Genomic DNA, 22,085 nt, shown 5'->3' on the forward strand with positions numbered 1-22,085 from the left:
AGGCGACCGCTCCCGTTCTTAATGCAAAGAGAAGTAAACCCGCCGATAAGCCCTCGCCCAGGGCTTCCACGCAGGATCTCTACACTTCCAACAAACCGATTTTAAAGGATATTTCACAGGAAAAGCAGAAACCGGGTGAGGGGAGGGAAGAAGAGGGTCGGGGGGGGCGAATCCCCCAGTGTGAAACTCTGGGACCACCAGCCTGTGTCCCCCCCCCGATGCTGTTACCATGCGAACGGGCAGCGCCCCCCCCTTCCCCCGACACGCGAGAAGGGGCGTGGCTCGGGGGCGTGGCGATGACATCATGGGGCGTGGCGGTGGGCGGGGGCGTGTTGGAGCCGGGGCGGGGCTGCGGGGCGGTGGCGGGCTGGCGGCGGCTCGGGCGGCGGGATGGGGCGGAGGGCGCAGCCCGGCGGGCAGCCTGCCCCGCCGCCCCGGCACCCGGCTCCCTGAGGCACCTCGGCCCGCCGCTGGTGAGTGGGCGGGGGGGGTGGCGGCGACGGCGGGGCAGCTGCTGGGTCCCGGGTGCTGCCCTTTTTTTTGGGGTGGGTTGGGGTTTTTTCCCTTTTTTTTTTTTTCCTAGGTTTTTTTTTGTGCGTGTTTTGTTTTATTTGCTTGGTTTGTGTTTTGGGGTTTTTTGTTGTTGTTTTTGGTTGGTTTTTTTTTTGGGAGAAGCGCATCAGGGCACCCACGCGGGTTGCTGTTTGCGGGTGCCGGCAGACAGCGAGGTTTCCCGGCAGCTTCTCGGTTCACCGTTCCCTCGGGCCGGCACTTTGTCGGTGGCCGGTCGGGAGCAGCGGCCGTGGCTGCCCCCGGTCCCTCCGCCTCCAGCCTCCGCGCTGCTAGGAGAAATCCTCTACCGGAGTTTCTTTTGCTCTGCCACCCCCTTGCCCCAAGTCGGGGACGGACCCCGGGAGGGAGCTGCCGCCGAGCGCCCGCCCCGGCCTCCCGGTCCCCATCCGAGCCGCGGAGCCGCCGGGGAGCGGGGGCTGCCGCGGGCATCGCGGCTCGGGCAGCGCCCTCCCCCCCCCGGCGCACCTCCCACCCTGCGAGGGACAATTTCACGTTCTCTTCAAGCTTAACACCGGGATAAACGCAGCTTTAATCTTAAGGCTTTTCTGAGTAAGCGCGGCACGTAGCGACTTGGTAACAAGAGGAAAGCAGGGTTAGGAAAACCTGGCTTGGGAATGTGGGCGAACTTACTTGTCCTTTGTTTGTAATAAATTTTTCAGCGGTTTTTATTTTTATTTTTTTGTTTTTGATGATGCTCTGTGCGTGGGAAGGGGGATAGAAGTACCAGCCCTTATAAAATGAGACAGTAAAAGCTGTGGAAATGTGAACGAAGGTGTTGAGGCGTCCACCGCTTCAGCGCGTCTCGCTGCGACTATCTAGCCAACGTTCCTCTTAATCTGGCAGTTCTCCTCACTTTTCCTCTATCCCGTGTATTTTGCACGGACTTCTGGGGAGCATAAGCGTAAAATGCCTTCTCTCGCTTCTTCCCCGTCTTCCTCTTGTATTTGCAAGTTGTGGTCACGAATGACTCGAAAGGAGGGGAACACAACCCTGTGCTTCAGTGCAATTTAAATTGTCCTTATTGCCGAACAGAAAGGTAGTGAACTGCCCTGTATTTCTCCTTCTCTGTTTGAAATGCTGCAAAGTTCGATTTATCTGACTGTGTGTGGAGATCTGCAAATCTGATAGTTATTGTAGTGTGTTTTCTTAAATCCCTATGACCGTGGCACGGATTGAAGGAAACGTACAAACTAATGTACCGCCTGAGAGAATGAGCTTATCTTGCAGAACATTTCCTTTTTAATACTGAACGGCTAATATGGACGCTGCCACAGTACTTCATTAAAAAGTTGAGAACTAATTAGCTGTTTCTTACGGCTAGAGTTCCAGATTTTAATTAGAGTTCCTGTCTTCAAGTTTAAACTGATTAAAGTAATGCCAAAGCCACTCTGGTTATTTTCAATGTTTGTTTAAAAAAAGAAAGGAAAGGAAGAGTAATTTTAAGCAGTTTGAACTGCATGTTGGAAAACAAACCCTTCTGTTTGGGGTTCTGTCCCTGAGCCTGCTGGGTGTGGGGGGTGAGAAGATGCGTGTTGTGTGCATCTTGTATTAGAGTGAGGAAGGAAACTAATTAATGGTGATGAAACTTACAGGTTTGCTGTTTGCAGGGCATCGGTTTCAACTGGAAAATCGCAATTTGAAAAGGAAAATTGGAATGTGTTAACTAACAAAGGTAGCACTGGATAATCTGTGAGCATTCAGGTGCATTTCCCAGTGTTCAAACCACGTACAAGAGTGTGTTTGGACATACAATGATGCCACTTCCTAATAATACTAGAAACTCTGCTAGTGTCTAATATTCCTGGCCAAACTTACATAAAGCTGTCATGATGATTAAATATTGTCCTCCATTACCTTCTCTATTAATCTCCTGTGCATACTTCTGTCTTCATTCTGCTGAAGAACGGTTACTTGCTTTAGACTTGAAAAAGAAAATTCAGTGTATGGCTCATTCATGAGTACCCTGCTATATTTTTAACAACTTTCTTACCCTTTTTAGGTGTTTGAGAGATTTTCAAATTGATAATTCCCGAGGGAGTTGTTATGATGATTCAACTTGCATAGTGGGTTTATTCTGAATATTTCACAGCGCTCTTGGCACTCTTCATGGGAAGAGTTTAATGTTTTTCTCACACTACTAAGCACTTGCGACAAGATTTAGCGATGGGTGCTTTAAAATCCCCAAAATGAGGTTTTCTGGAAAATGCGCACTAAATGAATGACACCCTTTTAAAGTGCACGGATGGGTCAAACTTGAGTGTGCTTGAAACTGTCCCATATAGGACGGACAGCTGACCTTAACTCTGTCAACTTGATTTATTTCAATGTTCGACCCAGTCAGAGCTGTGGTAATCCTCATGTCATGACAGAAAGTTCTCTTGTCTGTTCAAACATTTAAAGGATTTTTTTAAAAAAATTAGTATTGTTTTAATAGTGACTGAATTCTGTGCAAAAGAAACTTCTTTGCAAAACCTTGGGTGTTAATTTGACATCTGTAGGTATTCGCATTCAAGGCACTCAGATGCTTTGGTGTCAGGTATGCTGCCAATGAAACCTTTATAATTAAATCTCTTAAGTAAATGTGACTAATTTTTCCGTACTATGATTATTCCATATGTTTGTTAACTACAGCTCACATCAGCTAATATGATGTCAGGATGGATAATGAGATAAACTGTCACCTTGGTTTTTATATTTGACGTGGGATTTCTATATGTGGCTGCTGCAATTAAGTGTTTTTAATATCCTCAGAATAATTGTCTGGCGTTTGACAACTGGCCTTTCTTTCGTGGAAGAAGCAGGTTCATGCACTAGGAAAAACTATGTGCAAACACTAAAGCATTTATTAGATTTTTAGAAGATTTTATTAGCTAGACAGTCCTGAGAATCCTTACATGTGATCTAGGAACAAAATTACCCAAATGTGCCCCACTGCTCCTCCAGGGTGAAGAGTGCGGAAACTGGAAGTTTCTCTGTAGCCTGTGGCATCTTACTGGAATGGTCCAGCTAGGAGTTGATACATCTGCTGGCAGTCTTTTCTCAAGATGTGTCTATTTCCTTGTAATTTTTGTCCTTTCCTCGTTTTTCCAGTTATTGCTGGCTTCTGCTGCCACAGCCATGCTGCTGTCAGATGCCTGTTTTCTAATTTTGCGGCCTTTTTGCATTGCTGCCTGACCCCTTCGAAGTTTTCAACTTGAGTTTTGTTTGGTTCCTGTATTCATATTATCCATTCCTTAGTCCAGTAGATCCACCAAAAAAAAGGATCTTTAAAGAGAAACATCCTGTTACGTGAAATTAAATCCAGAATAAGCTCGTCATCTTAACAGCAGTGCAAATTCAAATAATGACTTAATAGAGGAACTTAAACCTTTTATGTGATGAGAATAACCCTGTTAATTACCAGGGTTAATGAGGTGCATTCCTTTAAAGTGAACAGAGTGATCACAGGCCAAAAAAAGGACATCTCTTCCACTGGATGGTATTTTTCCAAATCATTGGTAATTGAAAAGGAGATTTTCTTCCAGACAGGCGTGTGATATTGCAACAGTTTTTATCAGTTTCTTCAAGAAAGAGGAATAAACACCTATTTAAAAAGTAGGCTGTATGATTCAAAAAGTCAAACCAATATTAAATAGTAAAATAACTTTACCTTGTTTTGTATAGCTATCTTGTTTGACAACCAGACATATGCTGAAACTTAAATCTCTTTAATCAGAGTTCCACGATTTGGAAGTAGTAGGGAGTTTGATGTTATTGCGTTATTCTGTGTTGTTTCACAGCTCTCTAGGGTATTTCAGTGCTACTTGTCTCATGTAGTTCCTTCTATGGAATAGTTTGTGGGATGCAAAGGAATTACAGGTGCTTCGGGCAATTGCAGTGCGGCAGTGCTGTCCTGTTGGTTGTAGGACAGGTGTACAGGGTCTGTCTTGTCCTGTATTGTGAGAGGTGTTGGCAGCGGTGAGCTGCAGAAGGGTATAAAGTTAATTTCAGCCTAGGTGACTATTGAAAAACAGTTTCTGATTTTACAGTGAAGATGATACTATATTTATAGCTCTTCTATAATCTTACAAAATGAGTGTTTTTGCACAAGAAGCGTGGCATCCAAGGCGTCAAAAGCATTTCTGGTAGCTTGTGTGTAGGAAGAGTTATAATCCTGCCGGAATTTTGTCCCAAATACCTTTGCTTGTCTGTTGCCAGATTTCTTTGCAAGAATGTCTCCGGAATTGACCCATCTCTGTCTGTCTGTCCCTATGACACGTGAGCGTGGCTGCCCTGGGAGGTGCAGCACAACAGGAACCCTCAGCTCGTTAGCTGCCACCCTGAACGGGCTTGGCTGAGCTCTTAGTGCTTTGGAGTGAGGTAGCTGCCTGTGTTACGTGCTTGCTCTCTCTCTCTCTGTCCGTCTGTCCTCACAGGCAGTGCTGAGCAGGCGGTTAGAGGCAGTGGTTCTTTCTGAATCTGCAAAAATGTTCTGTGAATGTGCACCTGCCCATCCTCTATTTAAAAAAAAAAAAAAAAAAAAAAAAACAAAACAAAAAAAACCCAAACAAACAAAAAAAACAATAAAGGAGAGCAAAGAAAATGGAGCTAGATGCAGCTGTTACTGGAAATTTTAGGATAAAGAAGAAAGGGCGGTTTAGTGGTATGTAAACTTTTCTTGATAACATAAGGCGTGGCGGTGAAGGAAATGTGGTTTTACTGTAGATTAGTCATAGGCAGTCAATGGTAGCTCGAAAATTCTCTAACTTTTGGCGGTTTTAGTTTATAAAACTTAAATCCCTTATTTTTATTCCTTTAAAAGGCAAGTAATAGCTTGGTATTTTTATAAAATGTGAAACAATCATTAAAACTTCATATTAGGCAGAATTGAGTGCAATTTTGCAAAGCCAAACTGTATGATATTAAGTTGACTTTCTTTCATTTATAGCAATGTGATCATGCTTTATAGGGAAAAAATGGTAGTGCAAACCCTCAGACTTCAGTGGAATAAAATATATAACTTTAGTCTGGCAGATCAAGGAGGGTAGTATGTATTGGGAATGTTTCTATGATTGCCCACCAGCAACTAAAATCCAAGTTCGGACTATGTGTACCTTCAAATGGACTTCTAGGTAGACAAAATTAGATGTCAAACATGATTTATGAAAAAAGGTTATATAGTATTTGACTGTATTACAATATTGGGCTATGTGGGACGTGGTGGAAAATGTGGGGTGCAGAGTACTTCAGAATACTGAACAGCTTAAGTATACCTAATCTGTTCAGTGAGTCAGTTCGAGAATCTGAAAACCAGAAGCTTGTTTCGTTTGTGATCCAGAACAACACTCCTCCTTGTCTATTTATCTCCATTGCAAAATTAAGTTCTTTAAATAAGGTAGTGGTCACTGACTGATTTCCTGTAAGGCTTTCCATTTTCCTCAAAGGAACAGTTTCTCTGTCTTTTTTGATGTCTGTAAAAGCATTGCGATTAGTTACTCCCTTGTGTTGTGCTCTGTTTTTTTTACTTCATGTTGCGTTACCAGCTGTAGAGGGGACAAACTGGGGAAGGGAAGTGGCACCACGGTTCTGCAGGAACTTGTGGAATTGTAATCATTGTGGTATCGTGTGGTTAGGGCTCCCAGTGAGGATATGTAAGGGACAGCTTCTGTGCACGTCGTAATTGTTTTGGTCGTGTTGGGTCAATGAGTGAAAATGTGTTTGAGGGCAATAGAGTACTATCCCAGTTTTCCAGTTTCTGCCCTTCAGCTCTCTACAGGAGAGGAGAAGAGATTCCAAACAAAAGCACCGTGAGGGAAAGCCAGGCCATCTTTGCAGTCATGGGAGCAGCTTCCTTGACCTCCATGGAGTGCGGTTTACGTTATGATGGCTTGATGACTGCAGATCTCCTGGGAGGTTGGGTTCTTCCCCCCACCCCCTCCCTCCCTGCCTTCCCCAAGGTATTCTTCTCTGAAATCTTTTCCAGATGGATTTTTTGAAATACCAGTGATGTTATGGAAGAAAAGGATTTCTTTAGCATGGAGAAAAGGTTTAAAGAGGAAAAAAAATATTAATACATTGATTCAGATGTAAAATTGATGTAACATGAGCCACTCTAGGTACATACCTAACCTAAGGGACAAAATTTTGGCATGAGATCAAGTAGTAATAAAATAAGGACTAGGATAAGATCTCTAGCCAATGGAGAAGTGAACTTTTGGAGCTGTCTTCTCACAGGACGAGTGTGCGCATGTGTTACATGGTCAGAGTTTTAAGGGGAAGCCCAAGCCCACTGTAAGACACTGTTGGACTTGGTAAGTGTGATGAAAGGAGGCTGGGAGGATAACTTGAACTGCAGCATTAATCCTGGTGTATTGCTGGAAATCATCGGCTGGAACTCAGTTGCATAGCAGAAGAATGTGAGGCCAGCTCCAGCTCTCTGGTTATCAGGGTTGTTGGCTGAATGTGGAATGTGAGTGAGGAAAAAACCTTGCTCAGAAATAGGCTGTGGAGTGAGTGTCCCACATGCTAGCACAAAATAGTGTGTAACAGGACTAAATCTAATCATGCTTTCCTGATCTTTGGCCCTCGTAGGAAAGGGATGATTATGGTTCCCAAGGGAAGGTCTTGTGCTTCAACATTTCCAACACGTGAAACTGGCATCAGGCTGCGTGAGCAGGCCTTGCCATGTAACCTGTGAATGCAGGCACATTCTCATCCTGGCCTGTGGTGGACAATATGCTACTTTACCTCATTGCTGCTGCTGCTTCAGGGTCAGAGGGTCTGTGCTGCTGCTTTGGAGAGAAACCTAAACCAAACTCCTGAGTGCCAGCCCCCTTCAAAAGATGTCTGCTGTCTCCTCACAGTGGTGTGGTCTCATCTCTTTAAAGTCCTTCTGCCGAGTGCCGCCAAACACAGGTTAGCTAATGTGACCGAGTTCTCTTTCTGGGGAGTAGTAATAATTTCAGTGCAATGTAGAAAATTTCTCTATGTAAGTAGTAACAATTTCAGTGCAGTGTAGAAAATTTCTCTATGTAATAACAGTATCAAATTGTCTGTGTATGTACTAGCTCTACATGTGGGTAAAACAGGCATTAAGAGAGTCAGCTGATGGATATGAGTTTTTGTCAAGACAGATGCTGATAAATGTTTTCAGTCCTGTAGAGTTATGTTTAAGATGCATCTTCCTGGTTTGTATAGTACATTTCTTGAAATCGAACAGTAAAATCAATGCCTTAGGTTAGTAGAAGTCCTAACAGACAGTGCGAGGTATTGGATGGAAGATGGCATACCTGCAAAAAGGCCAAACTAATTTCATCTCCATATGCCTCTTAAATGCTGGTCTTCACAGCCGGTGGGGTGCAGTATTCAGTGGAGCTCAGAGAAAGGGACTGTCTGTCCAATAGAGGCAAAACGCTTCAAAAAGATAAAAGCTCTTTGATAAATTCTTGCTAGAATGAAGAACTGAATTCAGCTTTGTAATCGTATATGGATATGCTGAAGTTGGTAAGGTGAGAGACTTAAGGTAGAGCAAAGCCTGAGAAAGCAAATTCTGTCAAGAGGAGTAGGTGGAAATGGTCCCTCTTCTGCAGCCGCACACAGCGGAGGAGGGGAAAAGAAGTAGCTAAACCATTTTCTTGGTGGGTTTGTTACGTGAGCAGTCTCTGCGCTTTGTGAGAAATTGTTTCCTGAATTTTTTGAGTCCTTTGAACTGCATTCGTAGTAATAGTCTACTGATTTTATTCTGTCCTTCTGTGAAAAAACTTTATTACAAACCCTGTTCAGTCAGTAAGTGTTTGAAAATAGCCATGTTTTATTTAAGTAAGAAGAAGAGCGCCTCAATTGCATGTGTTTCTCTTTGAAAGAGAGTGAAAGGCAATGTTACAAAGAATGAATTTTGGCAAGCGGGAAGAAAGCTGAAGAGAAATGACAGAATGTGTAAGGGGCAGTTTTTATCCCTACTGAAAGGGTGGTTGGGGAATTCAAAGAGGAAACGATAAAAAGAATTTCAGGGAGAGGAAGACGAAGGTAAGGTTATAGAAAATGGAGAAAGGCCTAAGCAAACTAAAGGAAAACGAACCTGTAAAATCTGAGGTAGGGGTAGGGTGGAAGTGAAAAGGAGGGGAGGAAATATCTATGATAAGAGGAGATTGATACGAAGTGGGTGAAATGATCTGAGTGGAAAAATAGTGGAAAAGGGACACAATTGAGATATGGAATGAAAGATGATGATCACTGTATGTGGAATGAGAGAAGAAAATATTGTTTTAAGTGTGTGCTGTGTTTAACTTTTCAAAAGCCTTTTCTTCCCATGTGCCAGGGGAAAATTTTTGGCCTGATCCGGCAGCCCGAGATGGGGGAGGCTGCCACAGCTCCGTGCCTGGGCCCCAACCAGCAGGAAGGTTGAACGTGTGTTCCCAGTACATATGCCTGCACGTGCTCCAGGTGCTCCACCATGGGCACCTGTGTCCCCATGACCCACCCCAGGCTGGCACTTAAGCCCACTCGCCCTGGTCTCTCCGGAGGCTGGCAGCCAGGTGCGTGGGCTGTCCCACCCCAGTCGCTGCACTCGGGCCCCGGAGCACACATGCATAATGTGTAGAGCCCCCACCCAGGGGAGGAGTTAGAAATGATTTAATAGGGTGATAGGATGGACTGCGCTGATCAGGTGCCGGGCACGGCCAGGCAAGTGAACCAACCAGCACACCAACCAAACTATTCACACGTAACCGGCCCTCTTTATCCACTTACTCATCTGTTTTCTCACACTTGTTACTCCGCAAATCATGTAAATCCATCCCTTTCCTTGCCTTCTCTCCCTTTGGTTCCTCCTGTAAAGAGTCCCCCAGTAAATCCTGTGCAATCCCCAAGTGCCCTTCCCTTGCGTTCTATAACATGTCCCACAGCCCTGGGCGGTGCCCCTTCTGTGTCCAAGAGCTGCTCTGATGTTGACTCATCGTGATGGGTTTCACACCTGGACACTGGGGCTGAGGCTCTCCTGGGACAGCCCTAGGAGGAGTCTGGATGGGGCCTCAGTTCCTCCAAGTCCCTAATTTGTCTTCCTGCCTGCCATTCTGCATCCCTGTAGTCCTCATGGCTTGTGGAGATGGGCCTCTGATTGCTCCCATGATGGGCCTTTGATGAGCTGGGCAGGGTATTATTTGGGCTCCCCTCCTTGCCACTGTCTCTCTGTGCCCCTTTTTTGGGGTGCAGGTAAGCTTTTATAATCTAACAATATACAACCATCCTAATTTTCTATGGGAATTTTACAGAGTAAACTTGTGATAAAGATATTTTGTTAAATAATATGTAGGAATAAAAAAAAAATTGTTTTAGGGCATGTGCTTGCCGCCTCCTTGTTTGGCTTTATGCTGTGGAATACAAAATGTGTTGTATAACCTGTAGGGTCTAGTCAAGTTAGATTTTTATTTTAAAACTTGAAAGGGATTATTCTTCAGTTAAAGGTCTAGTCAATAGCAGTAAGCAACGATACAGGTTATGACACTACTTACGCATCTGTGAGGAATCCAGGTAACAGTAATAGTTACAAGACAAAAATTGAGGGGGTGCTTGTGATTGGCAATGTTGTAGCTAATGGGATGGAGTTAAATTTTTTTCCAGAATTGCCACCAACATTTATTTATGTATCTTTAAGAATTTAGGCTGCATGTAAAGACTGTAACCATTATAATTACTTTTTTTTAAAGCCATGGTTAAACGTATGCATATTCTGCAAAGCTGTCGTTAAGATACACTTGAACTCATGGAAGAATGATCGTGTTCATCATTGCAACTAGATTTTTCAGTGCCTTAGGACTGGAGGCAGGAGCCTGCAGAGAGAAACTGTCAAGCTGAGTTAGACCCGGCAAAGGGCATGGGAGTAACTAGCACAAAGTTAATCAGATATGTTTCCAAGAGTGGGGATGGGGAAACATTAAAAGTCAGTTTGTCTAAAAACTTAATTGTGCACCACATTTTACACCAAGTGATTTCCAGTCAGCTACAGGAAAAAGTATAGAAGTATGGAAATGGAAATTAAGGTGGAATCCGAGTGCAGATCCACTGGAAAGTGGAGCTGATAGCTAATTAGGCATTAACAGGGCAGTGTACTTTTTTTTTTTTTTAAGAAAGGGGGAAAAATTAATCCAGGCATCTGCAGGATTAGGGTTTTGACGTCAGTGTTATTCAAGTTCTTAAACTGCTTTTGGAGGAAAGGATAGTTCTGTGCATAATGGTAAAAGAAAATTAGAAAAAGGTATTAGGAATTTACCAAAGAGGCTGGTGCTAAGGAAGTGTGACAGATCAAAGGCCCCTTTGCCTCAGCTGTACTTGTATCGCAGTTTGTATAGCGACAGTGTAAATAAGATCAATTTTGATTTTAAATCAGCCTTTTTTGACATGTATTGTGTCATTAGTTGTGAGCTTGACTTCTTTGGCAAGATGAAATGTGAGAGAGTATGTGAGTAGTCTGTAAAGGTGTGGGGATAATCACAAGGAAAGAATTACTTAGAGTAAGACAAAGCTGGTATGAGAGCAATTGGCTGTGTATAATTTTTCTCTAGAAATTAGAATAGGATTTCTAATCAATAGAATAGCCCCCCCAATTGAAGGTAGTGTATATCAAACCATATCTTACTGCATTAAAGCAGAGTCTAAGAAATTGATGAAAAAGTTCTCATAATGATGATGAGATGCCTGCCAGAGCAAAGAACTAAATTCATGGCACAAGGGAACTCTTTTCTGCCGTATTTTCCTAAAATAAAATTCCCAAAAATTGAATGCATCAATATTGTGAAAGTATATTTGACAGCAGATGCAGCTCGTTCTCTCCATGATGGTGGAGATAGGTTTTTCAAACAGAAGCAACCAGTTTCAACCACCAAAACAAAATAAAAATAATTTAGAGAGAACAGAACTTTCCACAGACAGGCAATGGAAATTTCAACAGGTGGAAATTTAAAATTGCTATGAAAGCCTAGAAAGGAGTTTTCTTGGGTAAAAGTTCTGAAATAGATAGTTGAAATGATAGTTGAAGAAGGTGGTGTGATAAATGATGAATACTCTTCTCTCACCCATATCACCTATTTAAAGTTATGTTTCCCTGATGTAAGGCACTGGTCACTGCTACTTATGCCTTTTGCTGGGTTTTAAACTCCCTGTGTGATGTCTGCTAGTCTTTCAAGCAGAAATTTTTGAAGGTTTTGGCAAGGTTAGAGAGCTGAGCTGGGGGAAAAAGGTAACTGTCAAATGCTGTTGGAAACTTACACACACTGATGCTTCAGGGCAGGGCCTTGAAACAAAACAGATTGATTCTTGTGCAAGGAATGCATTTCTCCCCTTCCTCAGAAGATTTATTTGCTTGGAGAAAATGGTAGACATTGAAAACACCTGTTCTCGTGCTGGGAAGACTTAGACTTTATTGGCTAAAACCTCTCTTAAAATTTAATGCTTGGGCCAGAGCAGGATTCCTCTGAAATCACAACTGTTGAGTTGTTTGGGCTGTGGGAGACCAGGGTGTGAGCAGCCCAACTGACACATGCTGCCCTGGAGCTCTGGAAGAGAAAGCTGCTTAGAAGGAAGGGTCCTGCAAAAGCAAAAGTAGGAGGGGAAAACAACAGGGAAGAGAACAAATCCAGAGAGATGAGTGCTTGAAACCCGAGGAGTGAAACTGTAGGAAGGGGAAGTGATATTCAGAGTCTTGGCTAGAAAGGTGTGATGCGCTAAAATATAAAATAAGAATTGACCTGGCAGGATGCGATTCAGATGAAGATACCGAAGAGAGGAGATGATGAGGAGCTAGTTAAGAAGAACATCAGCTCAACACCACCCGTGCAGTTTGAGAGGGTGAAGGAAGACGGGCTGGCAGGTGTGCCCAGCTGAAGCCAGGAGTCCAATCCGAGGTGCTGGTCTGATGGTGGTGTAGGTGAAATGTTAGTTGATTTGAATGCTTGATCACACGGGCGGTAATGCCTCGGCACTGTTACTTACTTTGGCTATTACAGCAGACTGCAATTGCTCTGCAGGTTTCTTGGGTGTATGTGGGTATGTATTACAACTGCATGTAATACTTTTTTTCCATTCTTTCGCGCCCCTCTCCATAGAACCCTTGCACAAAATTCTGATGTACAGGGGATAAATCAGAGCTGTATGACATTTTTATCAGTAGAGCTCTAGCCTCATTTTATTGTGCATGGTGAATGAGGCGGGGATTACTAGGGGAGAAGTGTTTTCTGTCGTCAGGCAGCTAAATGTTACTCTGGAGATATGGCTTATATCGTTTTCTGCCCATGTAGGTTGTGTTTAATGCTGGTCAGAGTATTTGCAGGTGTTTTTTCACTGTGTATTTCTCTTTTCTGGATGTCCAATCTGAAAGTCAGGGTCTAATCTGCTAAAGAATGAGGTGCTTGCATCTGAAGTTGAAGGAATTTTAGTGCTTGTTTGTCGTAGAGACTGTATTGGCTCTACCTGTTAGTGTCTGGAGGTCTGCCTGAGTCAGGTGTCACGCCTCTGTATTTAGTAACCTTCTGTATTATTCAGGAAATAAAATTACATTATAATGGATGCCTTTTGGTGTAGCAGATTGGTAAAAGAGAATTCTGCTCTTGATTTTAGTTACTTAGCCTCAGACCTAGCTTCCTGCTTACATATTAATGGGGAGTAGTGTGGAGCCTACTCCAGTTCCCTTTCTGTTTTACTCTGTAGTGCTGTGGTCTCTGTAGGACCTTTGCAGCTGTATGACTTTCACGTTTATTCCATTGAAATAGTTATTATAGCGCTGGAAGGTTCTCCATGCTTTAATACTGTATTGGCTATGCAGTTCCGTAATGGTACTTCAAGCATTATGTTGTCTGTAATTCCTTGTGCAATCATCACAGCTCTTGCTGCATCACTTAAAAATGCACAGGGAGAATGCAAATGCTTTAGTGGTAAAAGACAACAGAATAGTCTATCTTTTTTTTTTTTCAAATATATTATTTTTCCATTTCACCTTTAGTTGAATAAGAATTGAAGCCTATTTTTGGATCTCTAAATTACACCTTTATGCCTTACCATCTCTACAATAATTCTTCTGAAGTGTAGAAAACTTTGTTACTGCAGGGCCAATAAATTACACTCTTCTATGCTGAAAAACTAGTAAGGATTGTGACAGGCAATTTTGCTTTTTGTGGTAATAACAGGAGAATTTTTTTATTTCACCAGACAACAAATAATATAGCAGACATCTGAGAACATGATAATTAAAATTCTCTCAGGGAAAGGTTTCCTTTCTCAATGTTATAAACAAAAAGAAAAAAATAGTAATAAAAATGCTCTTCAAAGTATAATTAATATCCTGTGTATTGTTTACATCTTAGGAGGATTTAAATCACTTGCAAATGGGGGAAATGCCAGGAAGTAAAACAGATGATGGCTTGCAAAATTGACAGAGAAACCAGGCAACTTCTGGTAGTGTTTAATTGATTGGGAGAGCAACAGTGAACCTGACTGGATCCCTCAATTTTATACAGATACTAATGGAGTGACTGTTAACATCTAGGCAGCTAAAAGCTACTCATGATTAAGACCTTTCATCTTTATTGCTTTGGAACGCAAAGAGATTAATAACAAAATCTGTTATAGAAATAAGTTCATTTATAGTAAGGTGTTGTGGAAGAGCATGTCCTATATTTTCTTAAACTATTTATAAAGGAGTTTTTTAAAAGAAGATTTTTAAAAATAGTGGAATAAGATTATAAGACAGAGAACAAAGAGATAATGCGTGCTTATTTGCCTGGGCTAGAAGATGATGAGATGAAACAAGATGTATCTTCCCCAAACAGGCACATTTAACTTAGAATTCGCAATCTCTTTTTCGGTGTGATATTTAAAAAAAAAAAATTGTGGTTATTGACTTCTTATTAATCTTGCCCTTGGTAGAATAATTTCTGTAGCCTGTGTTGCATAAAATAGTGCTAAGCAATGCTTATTATAAGCCAGGAAGCTTAATGAAATATTTACATGAACACTTAACTAACAGACATAACTTTTAAGATTTAGCAGACCACCTGCTCAGCAGCTGAAACAGAGCAATGCTGTTTTCAAAACTAGTGCAGTTATTCATGACCAGGGAAACATCCTGGGTAGACCTCCCAAGAAAACTGCTTTCTCATCCCATTAATTCTTTTTAGCTTTTTTTTTTTTTAAATTACTTCAGAAAACATAAGGCTTCCAAAGGAAAAAAGAAGGATGGGTGTGTGCAGGAGAAGGAAGAAGAGAAGAAAAGAAAGTGGCGAAGAGACACAGCTTAGAGTAGCATCCAAGAATGGTCTCTTAACATAGGAGACTCTTGGTCAAATCTTTGGCCTCTCCACCTTATTCTAATAATTGGCTAGTTTAGCACAGTTTTTTTCTCCCCATATTCAGAGCTGTCTGTGCTCTGCCTTCAGTCCAGAAGCTACATAATGCTGTGTTACTGTGACTTATCCAAATTGCTGGCTCTCTTTCACAAGCCTGATTAGCAAACACATCGCTAGTGCTGGTCCTGGAGCGGTTTGTGTATATTTGTCCATGCAGATGTCTTTTGTGTACTGGAGAGGCATGTGCTAAACATCAGTAAACCACAGACATTGTTATGATCAGAAATATCACCAGTTTAACTGCTGGGATTTTTCTTCCAACTGTAGAAATCTGGGAGTAGACAGGCATATCAAAATAATTTTGACTGTATCTGTTCCAGCAAGGACTTTATCTGAACGAAATAGATACATCTTTCAAGTATGACATCAGATAGTGATTAAATGCAACATTTTGTCTTGTAAGGGTAAGGGTTTCTTGTCAGACACGGTTACTACACTTCCATTTTTGCATCTAAAATTGTTTTCAAGTTTGTTCAGTCTGTCACAGTGGCATGGCCTATCCTCTGTACTTGTGTCTAGAATGCGGTGAGATCCATGGAGTTATAAGCTAGTGCTGTTTCAGCAGCTTTCATACAACACATACCCATTTCTTTCTAGGTTCACCTGCTCACACAGGTAATGAGGAGAAAGAAGCCTGTAGAGGAGCTTCAAAATCTGAATAGTCGTGTGGGTTGGCAAGAGCCCGAAGAATTAAATATCCAAATATACACCCTTGACAAATTAACTGTTAAGCAGTAGATGTGTGATTACAGACAAACTTACAAATTCTTAACTCCTGCTAGCACTTCTGTTGTGAACATGAAAAAATAAAATATATTTTTTTCCTGCAAAATAAAAGGAATTGTTCTTCTCAAGTGTACCTGAGAGGGTTGATGTTTTCCATAGATAAGGAATGTAAAATACCCTCCTACTAGATAATTTTTTTTTTTTGTGCTGAAGCAACAAAGAACATCCTTTCCACTTTTTCAATATGATGGCAGTTGCCCCTACTATCATATAGCTACTATGTTAGTACCATGTATAGAAGTAACTGTATGATAGTAGTAAATACTGGGGAAAGGATATGTGATGTGTCATACTCTGCAGTAGTGTACAAATCTCGGTCAGTGCTATAAGTGGCTGGTCTTTCTCTCAGTGGACAATTGTGGCATCCTCACCAGGCAAACACACCAAATCTTACTCAGCCTTGAGGCTGGCATAAACAGGCACAAACACCACATGTCTTGCAGGGCGTGATTTGAATATTTACCATCTTGAACTTCATGATGCTGAAAAAGTGAGTATTTTGCCACAGCTCTTATTACTACAGTTGTCAAGCAAGATCTGGTTTTGACAATGTTCAAGTTGAGCTAACTTACTGATGATTTTTGGCATACTATTCAAAATGTTGGAAATCAAACCATTTTCTGTGTCTTTCAGTCAGCATTTTAAGCTTAGGCTTTGTGTTTTGTCCTGTAACAAATGTTATAAGGATTGCAGAACTGGCAGGTACTGCAAGTACTCTGAAATAACAAACAGAGGCCTTTTCAGCTAGCGAAAGATTTGACAATTGTGAGCGTTTCTGCCAGGAAACATTGCAGGCATCCAATTAAGGAATTCCGTAACAAGAATGCCCTGAATAGTTTTATATCTGTGTTGGAAATATAGTTTGATTGACACCATACAGTGTATGGAAAGCAATAACAAATGGTTAATTTAGAGCTTTTTTGGAAAGCCTAACTGGAGCTGCTGGTCTAGTCACCTTTCTGGACTTCGGTGTTTGTTTACTTACTGGAGGATTTGAGAAGCAATTTGATGTTCAGTGTGACTTACCTATTTCTGCCTTGATTCTCTATTTTATCTTCCTCAAGTTATTTTGGCTCAGAAGACATCTTCCTTCAGCCTAAGTCTTCTTTCCTAATTCTGTTACTTTATGTACTGTATAGTAGTACATATTAATTAATTGTATTTGTTGAGAACTTGAGTTCTCAGTGGAGAGTATTACATGTGAGGCTTGTTAGCTGTTGGAAGTCTGTCTAGTTGATAAACAGTTGTTGAACAGATGCAGAAAACTTTTGCTTAAGGGAAGACGATTACCCATCTACATATCAGTTTTGTGGAAAGTCCTGAGCACATAGTGCGCTCTCTGGTTCGTGGCCCAAATCAAGATAGAGGAGAAAAATGCTGTAAGGGCAGGAAGCAAAAGTGTTCTTTATGAGGAAAAATGTCAGCTGTTATCCACACATTATCCGTAAAGATACTGTGTGTTGGTATTTAATTGTCCCTGGGAAGCATTCCTATATGGCACATTGTCATAATGAAAGACTGAAACCTAAGTTGTGTGGGATAATGGAGAACTGTATTTGCAGGTGGACATCAACAAAACAGAATTAAAATAAAGTCAGGTGATGTCCAGCTCTCAGTCCTTGAGGTTGGCTCTAGATCAGTGTTTCCAGTTATGAATAGCGGTCATCACAGTGGGAATACAGCTGAGAGCGCGGTGGTGTGGAAGCAGTACAGGCAAGAAGGGCCCAGGCAGCGGGTCATGGAGAGTGGGAGTGAGCACGTGTAACGGTCTCTACAGCAGGCCTCGCTTCTGTCTTTACGCATTTCAGCTGGCAAACATCATGTTTTTAGCAAGTTTGGCTGTAAAGTTCCATTCCTCTTTCTTAAGCAAAAATACGTTGGGTAGGCTCTGTTGTGCTACACTTATATTTTCAACAATTCTGAAATGTGTCTTCAAATAATATTTATTGTGACATAGTTAACTCTTTTCAGTAGAAAGACAAGTGCGTAATGGGATTTTTAGGTTCTATTACTGATTTCCATTGGATACTGCATTTTACAATTTACGCAAAATATGACAATTTCATTGTCACTTGAATCAACCCACACTTGATTTTCAAAACCGATTTCAGTCTCTAGACAGAGCTAGAAACCAAGCTCTTTAATTACTGTAGAACACAGCGACACAACTACACATTCCTACGAGGACCATCAGGCACCTCAGTTCTTTAGGACTAGCTGCGTGGGTTGAGGGATTAGTTACTGATGGTCATCAGCTTTTTGGCTTCTTGGCTGAGATTTCCAGGAATGACACTTCGTGCCATTTGCGATTGCTTGGCTTACTTTTGCTAAACCCTTTATGGAGATCTGTAATAGAAAGATTAGGGTTGGTATGAATGACGTAGGAATGGAAAAGTGTGTTTAACCACCAGAAGCAGCAGCAGAAGGGTTAAAAGAAAGGCCTATATTGATAATGAAGAACAACTCTCCAAGGGTGCAGCTCACAGGACACTATTCCCAGTGGTAAGATTCAGAAATGCATTATTTATGTCAAGACCAGAATGCTTGCCCTCTGACAGAGCAGATGGTTCGTCATGTGTACCGTTTCTTTTCCTGCTTGCCTGACAGAAAAACAGACTATAGACTATATATATATTCCAAATGAAGAAAAAACAGAGTAGGAAACAACCTGGTCTAAGATTTATGGAGGCTGAGGTAGGTGGGGGGTTCTGGTGTGGAGGACCACCCACAATGGCTACTGGCTCCTAAAGGCTATGAAGATCTGTCCAAAAACTAGTTTGTTGTTGCCAGTCTAGAAGAAACTCAGAAACATAGTGAGGACTTGATAGCTGGTGCCTGTTGTCCTCTTTGTCACATGCAGGTGATCCTGGACAAACCACTTGGGCAGACATGTCACTTGTGTAAGTGAGCGTGAGATTGTGAGTGAATGAAGTCTTTGGAAGGGTGAGTGGGATATTTGCAAATAAATATCTTCCCCTTTCATAAGATCTGATGTAGAAATTTGCTACAGTAACTAAAATTTAAACCATAAATGAAGAACAAGTCAGATGGGAAGGAAAAAGACTGGACAGTGTCTGTTACTGAGAATTTTGTATTAATTAAACAATTTATATTTAATATAGACATTTATTTTCTTTTTTATTGAAATATAACAGCAATATCAGTAATACTAAATTAAAATTAATTTTAAAAATTGTCAATGATATCAATGTGATATAATTCTAGAATATTATTTTATTATGACTTATTTTTAATACAGGCATTTTTAAATGGCTACACAGGATCCCTAAAGGAACCAGCATCCTTTGATGTGATTAAGAAACCTTGGGACTGCAGGAGGCTGTTTGACCTTTGTCCTCCTTGGCATTTCAGCACCAAAATGTGGCATTATCACTGTCAGGTTCCCTCTTTTCTCAAGAGGTGTATTATCACTCATGTTTCCTTCAGACTAGATAATAAGCAGGAAATACAGAGGAAAAAATAGGGGGCAGCGAGAAGAAACTATTTTTATAGAGTTCAGACAGTTGTGTCAGGAGCAAGCCTGGTGAGCAAAGAGGCATTTTGCAAGCCAGAAGAGTAGCTGTATGGCACATGCTATATTTTTGTGAACTGTCTTTTCGGACTGAAAAATGTAAGCATCGAGATAAACATTTGTACTTATGTACTTGATCACGCGTTATGTTTGGTATATGTTCAAACTTACGCAACAAACCAGTGGGAAAGACTGCCTAAGAGACAAATAGATTTACTGTCTAGCAGTTCTTGTTTAGGTTATTTCTAGCATGTAAAGCAGTTTCCCGTTTACACGTTCGTTGTTTTGTATGTTTGTTTAATGTCTGGTAGACTATAACATGGTGCTTTTGGTGCCCGGAACCTGCTGTTTTCCAGGGCCTTAAATGTAGTGTAATTAACTCCCCAGAGTGAAAGGGGGAAATTCTTTGGCACGCCTCTTTATAAGAGCTTTGCAGAACTTTAGGAAGAGTAGAAGGAGAACTAGCAAAGTACCTGATTGCTTCCGTGTGTCTCTAAAGCTTGGCTGGGGAAGAACCTATGTTGTTAAATCAAGGAACACTTTTAAAACAAACCCCAAAACTTTCCTTATCTTTTTGTCTAATCTTTTTTGAAAGCCTTTTAAAATAATTCTGAGCTTTTGTTTTGTTTTAGCTATTCAGGGGGAAAAAAAAAAAATCGTAATTCATGAAACTTCATGGATAATGGTATTGGGTTGCAGACATACTAAATTTATTTCTATGATGTCTTTTCCTAAATGCTTATGTATCAAACCTGTGGCTTGTTCTGTGTTACATGCTCTTTATGAAGTTAAATGTCTGGAAGACAATGCGGTAATTTCACTGTATTAATACTTTATTTGGTTTTTATTTTGTATAGAGATGGTTTGGGTTTCTTAATTGCTGAGGGGGAGTGCAGCTGAATCAATGTGCTGGGAGCAGCAAGAAAGTAATATCTCATTTCTTGCTCGCAGAAGTGGTGCCTCAGGTGAAACGGTTGTCTTTAACTTGCCTGTTTAGAGAAGTGCTGTGTTAGAAGCACTGACCTTTGACTTAAACCTAGAACGAAAATCTGTCTAATGAAAAAGCTGCCAGAAATGAAAGGTCGTACAAAATGCAATGAATTTTTCAACTCCTCAAGAAGGATTTCTCAAAGTACTGTAATTCCCTATTGATTTGCCTAACCAGAGTGATATTTGTCACTGTTCGCTGAACACAGTTTTACTTTTATTCATAGTCTCTCTGTGAATATAAAGCTTCTAAGAAGAATATAGCTTATGGAAACGGTCCAGCCTAAACAAACTGATGTGTTTGATTCTTTATGAAATTGTCAAACTGGGTCAAAAATTTTATCCTGAGTCAATTCAGTAACAGCTGACCTTGAATATATTTTTTTCCTTCCTGTTTCTTAGCAACAGCAAACTTTTCTGCAGGATGACTATTTAATATCCTAATCTGTTTTAGAAGCTTTTATACCTAAAGAGGAACAGATGGTCTAAGGAAATTTTGTTTGTAGTAATAGAGATAGGGAATATCTACAGATTATTTTTCCTCATTTTATACCCTATTGTCCTGCACTTACAATTACCTAATATCTCCTTGATGGTAGCCAAAAACTTCCATCAGGAACAGAGAATAAAAATAGCAGTCTCCAAATGCTACAGGTTTTCTTTTTTTTTTTTTCTCAATGTATGATGCAAGAAAGCAGTGATATCTATGCTCTAACAGCTGTGATTGCATTCCTTATACAAAGTGTGAGAATATGTATAATTGTATTCTGTAAGTGTTGAACTGTATCTGAGTAAATGAAGAAAGCATTATCTACAATGTAATTTTGTTCATTGGCAGTTGCTTACTCTCTCTCTCTCAAAATCTATCATGTGAAGTGGCTTTCTGTCTCCTTTATTATAGATTCCAAAGGTTCTTTATATTTCAGTGAGAAGAATCTTTTTTGAAAGGTTATTTTTATGTGACTTGGTGTTCACATAAAATACAAGTGAAGTCATTAATGACACTGAAATACAGAGCTCTGAAACACTGTTGTGACTATTTTATTATAGGCCCAATGAAGAAATAATTCTGTTTATTTTTCTGGTGGCAAGAAACTTCTTACTTCCAAAGAAGCAGGTTGAATGCTTGTAGAAGATTGGATGATCTTGGATTTTTCTACATAAATTTAAAATTAGTTCATGAGCCTCGATTCTGACTTTATTGCAGCCACCTGCAAAGGAGAGAATAAGAAGACCTGTTCTCTTCTAATTCTTTTTCAAAGTGCTGTGTAGTACGTTTGCTTCCTAGTTCCTGAACTTCTTCGTGCAAAGAGAGATACCTCCCCTCCATCACTTAGTTGGGGTCTTAAGAATCAAGCTGTAATGACGCTCATAAATGCCTGACAATGAAGTCATCTGGTTTTCTGTGATTGCTTGTTTGTCATGGAGACAGTTATTGACATGTAACTCCCGATTAGCAGGTGGAGACATGACGTCAGTGTGGTGAGGAGTGCTGAAGGAGTGTGTGTGAGCATATATATACGCATAAAAACAAGTGACGCATTGAGCAGTATGCTGTGGGTCTTCAGGCGAATCATCTGGTGCAGTTTTTTCCTCTGTATTGGCATATGTCATACTTTGTTTATTATCAGTGGCTACCAAAATTGTATAAACTGTAGGATGAGCTTGTTTTTGATAACCTGACAGACCTGTTGCCTGGCCTGCTCTTGAGGTTTCATCACTTATCATCACTTACCACTCTTGATCCAAAGTGAGATGTGCTCAGTAGCCTTTGTTAGAGCTCTTTTAGCTGTATAGCATGATATGAGGCTGTCTCTTACCGTGAAACCTCCTTG

General features: G+C 41.0%; 1 protein-coding gene across 1 annotated transcript in view; it reads left to right on the forward strand.

The window, feature by feature from the left end:
- Positions 1-387: 387 nt before the first annotated feature.
- The window catches only part of MARCHF1 (membrane associated ring-CH-type finger 1), a 246,497-nt gene continuing 224,799 nt past the window's right edge, over positions 388-22,085 (forward strand). Inside the window, exon 1 of the mRNA XM_054202878.1 lies at positions 388-473. The gene's annotated coding sequence lies outside the window, so the exon portion shown is untranslated. The remainder of the gene's footprint in view (positions 474-22,085) is intronic.

This window comes from Rissa tridactyla, chromosome 5 (assembly GCF_028500815.1).
Source record: "Rissa tridactyla isolate bRisTri1 chromosome 5, bRisTri1.patW.cur.20221130, whole genome shotgun sequence".
NCBI classification, from domain to species: domain Eukaryota; kingdom Metazoa; phylum Chordata; class Aves; order Charadriiformes; family Laridae; genus Rissa; species Rissa tridactyla.